Below are 9,796 nucleotides of genomic sequence, written 5' to 3'. Positions count from 1 at the left end.
GATAGCTCAGTGGTAGGAGAGCATGGAGGGATGGACACAGGAAAGCAGTACCTATCGGGAGGAAGTGAGAGGAGATGTTGCATTGTGCTAAATTGTGGTCAATGTCATGAGGCAAAGTGTATGTGATCTGCTGTATGGAAAGTGTATTTGCTCTGTAAATTTTCATCCAAATCACAATTAAAAAAAAAAAGAAGAAGAAGAAAAAATTCATGCATAAAAAATTTCCTCTTTTCTACATGAAAACTTGAGTAGAATCATTAAAGGCAATGGTATATTTACAGAGTGATATCAATACCAGATAGACATAGGAATATATTAGAAGAGACTGGAGTGGTGAGTTATGCAAGATTGTAAGCTTTCCAAATTCTCCATTTGGATAATCACAATCTCTCTCTGTTGTAATTCCCATGATCTCAAAAAGACTGAGCTTAATTAATGATTATATGACTATTTTACTTACTTTTAATTTGTAGCTAAAAAATAAAAATAGACCATAATACTTGTCTGTCAGGAGCTCTGGTAGCATAGTGCCTAAGGCACCTGACTGCTAACCAGAAGACTGGTGGTTCAAACTCAGCAGCCACTCCTCAGAAGGAAGGTTGGGCAATCTACTTCCATAATGATACTGCCTCGGCAACCCAAAGAGGGGTTGCTATGAGTTGGGTACGACTTGACGGCATAAAACAACAACAACAACAACAACAACAACAACAACAACTTGTCAGTCTGGAACAAAATACTACAGTAATTGGAGGGATTTCCTGTAGTGAAATTGATCAGTACTTGAGATTTAGACTTCTAACCTGTGTAGATGTGAACCGATTATTGAATTCCCCAGACACTCAGTCATCTGATCTATAAAAAGAAACAGATAACAATATCCACTTTTTAGGGTTATTATAAAGATTAACTGAGATAATATAAGAAAAACAGAGACATACATGTCAGCAGATATTTAAATTTTGTCAAATTAATTAAATTGGGCATAACAGAATTCAACTACAATGAATTAAATAGGTAAGTCAGTAAGTCCTTACGAAGTTGTTTCTAAAGATTGAAGTTCTTTGATTGAGGGCTGCTTCCAAAGTACTTGGAACACTAGGATTTACAAAGGTGTCCTTGGGTGGTTTAAATGGTTAATATCCTTGGTAGCAATCTGGAAGTGGTTCAAGTCTCAAACAGAGGCATCTCGAAAGAGGTGCTCTACTTCTGAAAAATTAGCCATTGAAAACCTAATGGAGTATAGTTCTACTCTGACATGAGTTGCATCACCATGGATCATAATTAACTCAAAAGCAATTGAACTTTTTTGAAAAAATTAGAGGTGAAAAATCCTACAAATTATGTACTCCATCTTGTTTTTACATTCTTTTAGCAATATGTTCAAAAAAAAGTAACATGACTTTACTAAGATCATTGATTTATTGGTTAATAAGATGTAAAGCCCAAACCTTTCTTTCTTGGGTATCTTCTTGCTAGATATAGAAAGTCAATCTTTGTAATATTTAAGGTTACTGTACTGATTAAAGAGTATTTAGAGGGATTTCCCTTCTATTCCTATTTTGCTAAGAGTTGTTATCAGGAATGAGTGTTAGATTTTATCCAATTCCTTTTCTGCATCGATTGATATGATCATGTGGTTCCTTCCCTTTGTTTTATTTATGTGATGGATTATGTTGATTAATTTTCTAATGTTGAACCATCCTTGCATACCTGATATGAACCTCATATGAACCTGTATTTATTTTTATTTTTTTTTAATATGATGCTGGAGTCTATTGGCTAGGATTTTGTTGAAGATTTTTGCATCTATATTTATGAGTGATATTGGTCTGTAGTTTTCCTTTTTAGTGATGTGTTTGCCTGGTTTTGGTATCAAGATTATGTTTGCTTCATATCATGAACTTGGGAGGATTCTGTCCTTCTCTATATTCTGGAATAGTTTGAGTAAGATTGGTGTCAGTTCTTTCCTGAACATTTGGTAGAATTCTCTGGTGAAACTATCTGGGCCAGGGATTTTTTATTGGTAATTTTTTATGACCTGTTCAAGTTCTTCTTTTGTTATGGGTTTTTTCAAATTTTCCACATCAATCTGTGTTAATTTAGGTAAGTAGTATGTTTCTAGAAATCTTTCTATTTCTTCCAGATTTTCAAATTTGTTGGAGTACAGTTCTTTATGGTGTCTTGCTATTATCTTTTTTATTTCAGTTGGCTCTGTTGTGATGTCACCCATTTTGTTTCTTATTCATATTATTTGTATTCTCTCCCTCTTTTCCTTTGTTAAATTTGTCAGTGGTTTGTCAATTTTGTTAATCTTTTCAAAAAACCAACTTTTAGTCTTGTTGATCTTTTTTTAAATTTTATTTCTATTTTCTGTTTCATTTATTTATGCTCAAATCTTTATTATTTCATTTCTTCTTGAGACTGTAGGCTTTTTTGCTGATCTTTTTCTAATTGTTGGAGATTTGCAGTTAAGGAAATTCCTCGACATAATAAGGGGCATATACGCACAACCAAAAGCCAACAGATTATCTCTATTTGCTGATGATATGATCCTATGCATAGAAAACCTAAGAGCCTCAGCAAAAACTACTGGAGGTAATTAAGAGATTTAGCATAGTAGCAGGATACAAGAACGTCTAAAAATCAGTTAGATTCCTCTACACCAGCAAAGAGATTGCTGAAAAGAAATAAGGAAATCAATACCATTTACAACAGCTACCAACAAAATAAAATACTTGGGGATAAATCTGACTAGGGACATAAACGCAAGGCAACACAACTTAATGCTGTCAAATTGGAGCCATGTAATAGTGACCCCCTCCTTGGGCTTCTGAGTGGTGCCACTATGGAAGCAGAGTGCCAAAAGACCTGTGCAAAGAAAACTACAAAAGACTTCTTCAAGAAACCATAAGAGATCTACATAAATGGAAGAACACACCATGCTTGTGGATAGGAAGATTGAACATTGTGAAAATGTCCATTCTACCCAAAGCAATCTATATATTCAATGCAATCCCAATCCAGATACCATCAGCATTCTTTAAGGATATGGAAAAAAAAAGTCAATAATTTTATTTGGAAAGAAAAGAGACCTCTAATAAGCAAAGCACTATTGAAGAAGAAGAATAAAGTAGGAGTTCTCACACTTTCAATATCAAAGCCTACTACACAGCCATGATAATCAAAACAATCCTGTATTGGTACAATGACAGACAAATAGACCAGTGGAACAGAATAGAGAATCCAGAAACAAATCCATCAATCTATGTTCATTTGATTTTCAACAATGGCCTGAAATCCATTACATGCGGAAGAGATGGTCTCTTTAACAAATGGTGCTGGCAAAACTGGATATCCATTTGCAGAAAGATGAAACATGATCCATACCTCACACCATACACAAAAACTAACACCAGATGGGTCAAAGACTTGAATATGAAACTTAATACTATAAGGTTGCTACATAAAGTTGAACATAAAGTTCTTCAAGGAAAAACTAGGGAAAATTTTATGGGTCCTAATTTATGGCATAAATAGACTGTCAAGCATAACCCAAAATGCACAAATGACAGAAGAGAAAGTAGATGAATGGGACCTTCTAAAAATTAAATTTTTATGTGCTTCCAAAGACATCTTCAAAAGAGTCAAAAGAGAACCTATAGACTGGGAAAAAGTATTCAGCAACAACATATCTGACCAGGGACTTATCTCTAAAGTTTATAGAAAATCCCTACACCTCAACAACAAAAAGACAATCCAGTTAAAAAATGGGTAGAATACATGAATAAACACTTCACCAAAGAGGATATTCAGGCAGCCAACAAACACATGAAGATATATTCACAATCACTAGCTATTAGAGAGATGTAAATCAAAACAACAATGAGATACCATCTTCTCCTAGAACTAATAGCAAAGTTCAACAACACAGAAAATAGCAAATACTGGCAAGGATGTGGAGAGATTGGGATTCTCATATACTGCTGGTGGGATTGTCAAATGATATAACCATTGTGGAAAGCAGTATGGCGATTCCTTCAAAAGTTGGATTTAGAAATACCATTTGATCCAACAATCTCATTTCTAGGTATATATTCTAAAGAAATGAGAGCCAGGACAAAAACAGATATATGCACAACCACGTTCATCACAGCACTGTTTACAACACTAAAAAGATGGTGCCCATCAACAGAACAATGGATAACCAAACTATTACATGCACTTAATGAAATACTATGCAACTCTAAAGAATAACATGGAAGCTGCAGAACACTGCATAATGTGGATGAACTTAGAGAACTTTATGCTGAGTGAAACAAGTCAATCACAGAAGGACAAATATATTAGTTCATTATTGTAAAAAATCAAGAAAAGATTTATATATGGAAGGAAACTTTCTTTGTGGTTACCAGAGTGGGAGGGCACTCCAAAAATATAAATAAACAAATAAATAAAGAGTATTTAGATTCTCTTATAAACAAATATATAGCTTGTTAAAAATAATTAAGAATAAAGTATTTTCTTAAGCTATAGATGCATAAACTCTTGAACAAATTTTAATAAGAGTAAAATATTAGTATTTGATTTTTTTTTTTCATTTTCTGTGTTCTGGTCTCTTATATAGCTTAATTATTTCATTCAATTGAATAGCAGGGTGACCATTGTGCTTTGGATATTTCCTCACCTCTTTCTAAAACTGTTCATTAAAATACACCAGTTCTAAAAGTAGAGAAACTCAGCAGCCAGCAGCTGCCTTAATTAAAAAAAAAAAAAAAATGACTATCCAGGGGCTCAATCATAGTCATCTTATGCAAATACACCAGTATTAAGAGCTGATAAATTAGGTAAAGTAGTTTATATGACTCAAGATTTTCATTAGGTTAAGCAGAATATACTGGTTCTTCTCTAGCACATATTAATTATACCATTCAATCCCATAACATATTAGCTTTCCTTTCACCAAAAAGCTTAAAATTAATGTGGTTAAAATCTAATTTGCCATAAAACATTAACAACTAGCACTTTTTCCTTTCATTATTAACATTGTTCAGTCTGATGTTTGAAAAGGACACCAAAGTTCAGGAAAGAATTTGGTGCTGCGGGTTTGTTTAAATTATAGGGTAATTTGTAGGCTTGATATAAATTTAACAAAATTACTAATACTTCCTCTAACAGCAATTCTCAACAATATATTGTTTCTCAGAAATGTGTTCTCAGTAAAAATTCCAAAATAATCTTTGACTGTTGTTAAAAATCCAGATTTGTGGACACATCACATAGTCCTGAATTAGAGTCCCCAGTGTTACATATTTACAATATTCCCAAGTAACAGAGTGTTTATTAAGCATATTTAAATTGAAGAATGTGTTACTTTGGTCCTTCTAAAGTTTGAGTTTCAAAAATAATGTTATGCTCAGCAAAGCATTAATACAGACTAGAAATGCTTCATAATTATTGATCCATCTATAATATGGGAGCTCTGGCAGCATAGTGCTGAAGGCATTTGACTGCTAACCAGAAGGCTGATGGTTCAAACCTATTAGCCACTCCTCAGAAGGAAGATTGGGCAATCTACTTCCAAAGGGATATCACTTTGGAAACCCAAGGGGGGATCGCCATGAGTCAGATCTGGCTTGATGGCAGTAAGTTTGGTTTGGTCTGTAATATGTGTCATTCTGACTGACTTTTCAAAATAACCAGAAATCACAGCCTCAAAAAATTTAGTTGATGAAATTAAAATAACTTTCTGAGACTGCATTGAATTTATTTTACATACACAATTTTCAAAGTTACACAAATTTGACAAATGCTATGTTGTATATATTTTTCACAACAATGAAGGAAAGATACCTTGTTGATGTTAGTTGCCTTTGAATTAATACCAACTCAATGAGAGCACATGGATGCAGAGTAGATCTCCTGCACAGATTATATAATTTACCCCAGCCCTGACAGCCAGCAGGTGAGGAAACCAGAATTCAAACCTGGCAGGCTAGCCCTGGAGTTAGTGTGTTTACCTCTCACTCTGCTACCAGTGCCACTGACAGGACAGTGATAGAGCTCTTTGTGGTCAAGAGTCGGGAGCTTTGATTTTATTGGGCTTTTTGCTTAATTCTTTCCACAGTCAGTGAGAGAGGCCAATTGAAAAAAAAAAAAAATCTTTTTGAACAAGTCTTAGTAGAAATAAATCCTTTGTCAGGCTTCTCTAAAATAATGTCTTATTTTCTTCTGCACAGTTTGAAATTAAAATTATTTCATCAAAAATTAATACTCCGACTTAATAAGATGAAGTCTGACTTTTATTTTCCTCTTATAATATCAGTCACTAGCTAAAAGGAATTGAACAGGGTTTTTTTGTGCGTTAGACTTCACTATTTCTATTACAGAAGCTCTTCAACGACATGGGCTTGAATGTTAAAAAAAAAAATTAATATGGTTTATAGCAGTAATCCTCTTAAATGCTTGAGTCTTTGCCAGCTTTCAACTAACAAGCCAGGTTATTAACGGCTGCCGTCCTACAACACTCAGGGATTATTGTCTAGGTCTGCTGACGAGGCACTGCTAGTGACCAGTTTGTAAAATGCAATCTGTTATTTTATTTCACAACCTGATCAATGATTAAAACTGCTTGAAGTACAAAAACCTGCCTTTCCAACCAGCTGATGATTTTTGCAGTACACAGAATAGAATGGCTCTTTTTATGTGTGATTAAAGGTTCTGATTATTACCTGTGTAAGTTATCTGGCAGCTTTTTTTTCAAACTTTTGGTTTGATCAAGTAAACTTAAAAAGAGCATCAAGATTAAAAAAAAAAGAAATTAACATTACCTTTAACTAAAAAAATGACAGCTCTGTCAGAAGACTGTCTCCTCTCACCTGATTTTTAATATGGAGTTTCTGACAAGTATACAGATTTGCCTTAATTATTTATTCATTTCATTGAAACCATCTTCATCTGCTTTAAATTTCTAATAAGTCTATTTAAATAAAGAGAATCCAATTTGAATGTTGATTTTATACTTTAAAAATCATGAAGGTGTCTGTATTTATGCAGAAGTGGCATGAAGCAATGTTAATGGTTATATCAGTAAATGGCCAAAACAAAAATGCTCATTAAATTAGGTAATGTCATGATAGCATTTTAAATCAAGTTAGTACAAAATAGCTACAAATATCTGTGGATTACAAAACAATATGAAGACATTATTGCTGGTAGAAAATATGGAAGCTTTAATCTGGAAGAAGAAAAGAAAAAGGAAAAAAATATTCATAGTTCCACATATTTATAAATTGAACATTTTGGATCAAATAGGACACTTTCTTTTGATACTATAAATAGGGCATCTGCCTCATTCCATATTTATCATAATGATTTTTTGTTTGGTTTGGTTTATTTTGGTTTGGTTAGTTAAATTTTACTATCTTATTAAAAAATACCTCTGATCCAAAGAGCTCTGAAGCTTGATCTCCAACCTCCATGGCTCATTTTTTTTTTTTTTCTTTATGAGATTTAAGATTGCATAATCTTCAAATTTGAAGACAAATTTCCTTGTCATAAGCATCAAAATTAAGCATGAATTTTCTTTATTGCCCCCTTCCCACACTTACCAGTGCTATCATATCAATTCCAACTTGTGGTGACTTCATGTGTATTAGACTGTAACAGTATTCCATAGGGTTTTCAATGGTTGATGTTTCCAAAGTAGATCACCAGTCCTTTATTCCAAGGCACTGCTCAGTGAACTTTAACCCTCAACATTTTGGTTACCAGCCAAGTGGGTTTATCATTTGCAGTACCCAGGGATTTCTATTGGTCCCCACCCTGAGCAAATGCCACAAAAATATGTATGTTGAATGAAACCATAAAGAATTTGATACTTTTTATATTTAAATGATAATTCAACTGAAAGACAGGTAAAGTACACTCTCAGAATTGTGGACATTTTATCACTTTAGTTCTACGGACTTTTATTTTTATCTTTTAAATAACAGTACAGCAGAGGCAGGTAGGAACCCCTCCTCCCCAAATACAGATGGAGACAGAGGCAGGTGTAAGCACTATAGAGTAGTACTACAGGTTGTTGTTGTCATTGCCAGGTGCTGTGGTGTCTGCTCTGACTCATAGCAACCTTGTGCACAACAGAACAAAACACTACCCATTCCTCTGCCAGCCTCACAATACTTGCTATAACTGAGCAAATCATTGCAGCTGCTGTGTCAATTCATCTTATTGAGAGCATTCCCCTTTTTAGTTGACCCTCCACATTACCAAGCATGATATCCTTCTCCAGGGAATGATCCCTTCTGACAACATGACCAAAGTAGGTCAAACGCAGTCTGGACATTCTCGCTTCCAAGGAGCATTCCAGCTGAACTTCTTCTAGGACAGGTTTGTTAGTTCTTTTGGCAGTCCATGGTACTTTCAGTAATCTTTTCCAACACCACAACAAAAAGCATCAACTCTTCTTCAGTCTTCCTTATTCATTGTCCAGGTTTCATATGTATATGAGATGATTGAAAATACCATGGATTGGGTTAGGTGCACCTAGTCTTCAAGGAGACATCTTTGTTCTTTTCAGCATTTTAAAGAGGTCTTGTGCAGCAGGTTTGTGCAGTGCAGTAAGTTATCTGATGTCTTGACTGCTGCTTCCATTGGTGTTGATTGTGGAACCAAATAGTATGAAATCTTTGACAACTTCAATCTTTTCTCCATTTATCATGATGCTGCTTATTGGTCCAGTTGTGAGGATTTTTTGTTTTCTTTATGTTGAGATATAATCCATACTGCAGAGTGTAGTCTTCAATCTTCATCAGTAAGTGCTTCAAGTCATCTTCGCTTTCAGCAAGCAAAATTGTATCATCTGCATATCACAGGTTGTTAATGAGCCTTCTTCTAATCCTGATACCACATTCTTCTTCACTTAGTCCACCTTCTCAGATTATTTGCTCAGCACACAGATTGAATAAGTATGGTGAAAGGATACAACCCTGACACACTCCATTCCTGAGTCCTAGAGGTACTATAGGTAATCCTGAGTACTTCAGGTAGGAGAATAAAAGGACAAAAGTGTTTGCAGAAAGGGAAGTTAAAATTTTTCACTCATGAATCTTGGTGCAACTGCTATCTTCTACAAGACTCCCCTGTGACAGGCTTCAAAATTCTAAGTTGTTGAGGAAGTTTATAGAAGAGAGAATTATTTTTAATTTATATGTTTAAAGACTCTTTCTCTTTACTTGATTGCTTAGATTTCTGGAAATGGAATTGGAAATAACTCTCCTTCTGAATTTTTAAAGCATCCTGTCTTGAAAAGGTCTTAGATGCTATCAAGCCGTCCAAAGCCATTATAATATTAGTTTCTGTCAACTTGGTTCTGACTTAATCCAAGCTCACATTTAAAAGAATAAAATGTTGTCCAGTCCTGTGTCACTTTGATGATCATGGATACGTTTGTGTGTGTTGTTTTGGCCACCGGGTCAATCTGTGTCAACAGGCACGTCCCTCTCCTTTGCCTACCTTGTACTTTACTAAATATTATGTTCTGTTCTAACAATTGGTCTTTCCTGTGGATGTGTTCAAAGTAAGAGAACCCAAACCTCTACATCCGCATTTCTAAGGAACATATTGATTGTATTTCTTTGAAGACCAATTTGTTCACTCTTACAGCAGTCCATGGTATGTTCAACATTCTTCAGTACCACCACAATTTGGATGCATCAATTCATCTTTTATCTTTCTATTTCTTTGACCAACTTTCACACACATATGAGGTTATTTAAAAAATCATGCCTTGGAT

This window comes from Orycteropus afer, unplaced genomic scaffold (assembly GCF_000298275.1).
Source record: "Orycteropus afer afer isolate SDZICR_OR568_19922 unplaced genomic scaffold, OryAfe1.0 scaffold00331, whole genome shotgun sequence".
Taxonomy (NCBI): domain Eukaryota; kingdom Metazoa; phylum Chordata; class Mammalia; order Tubulidentata; family Orycteropodidae; genus Orycteropus; species Orycteropus afer.
This window is presented reverse-complemented; position numbering follows the sequence as displayed.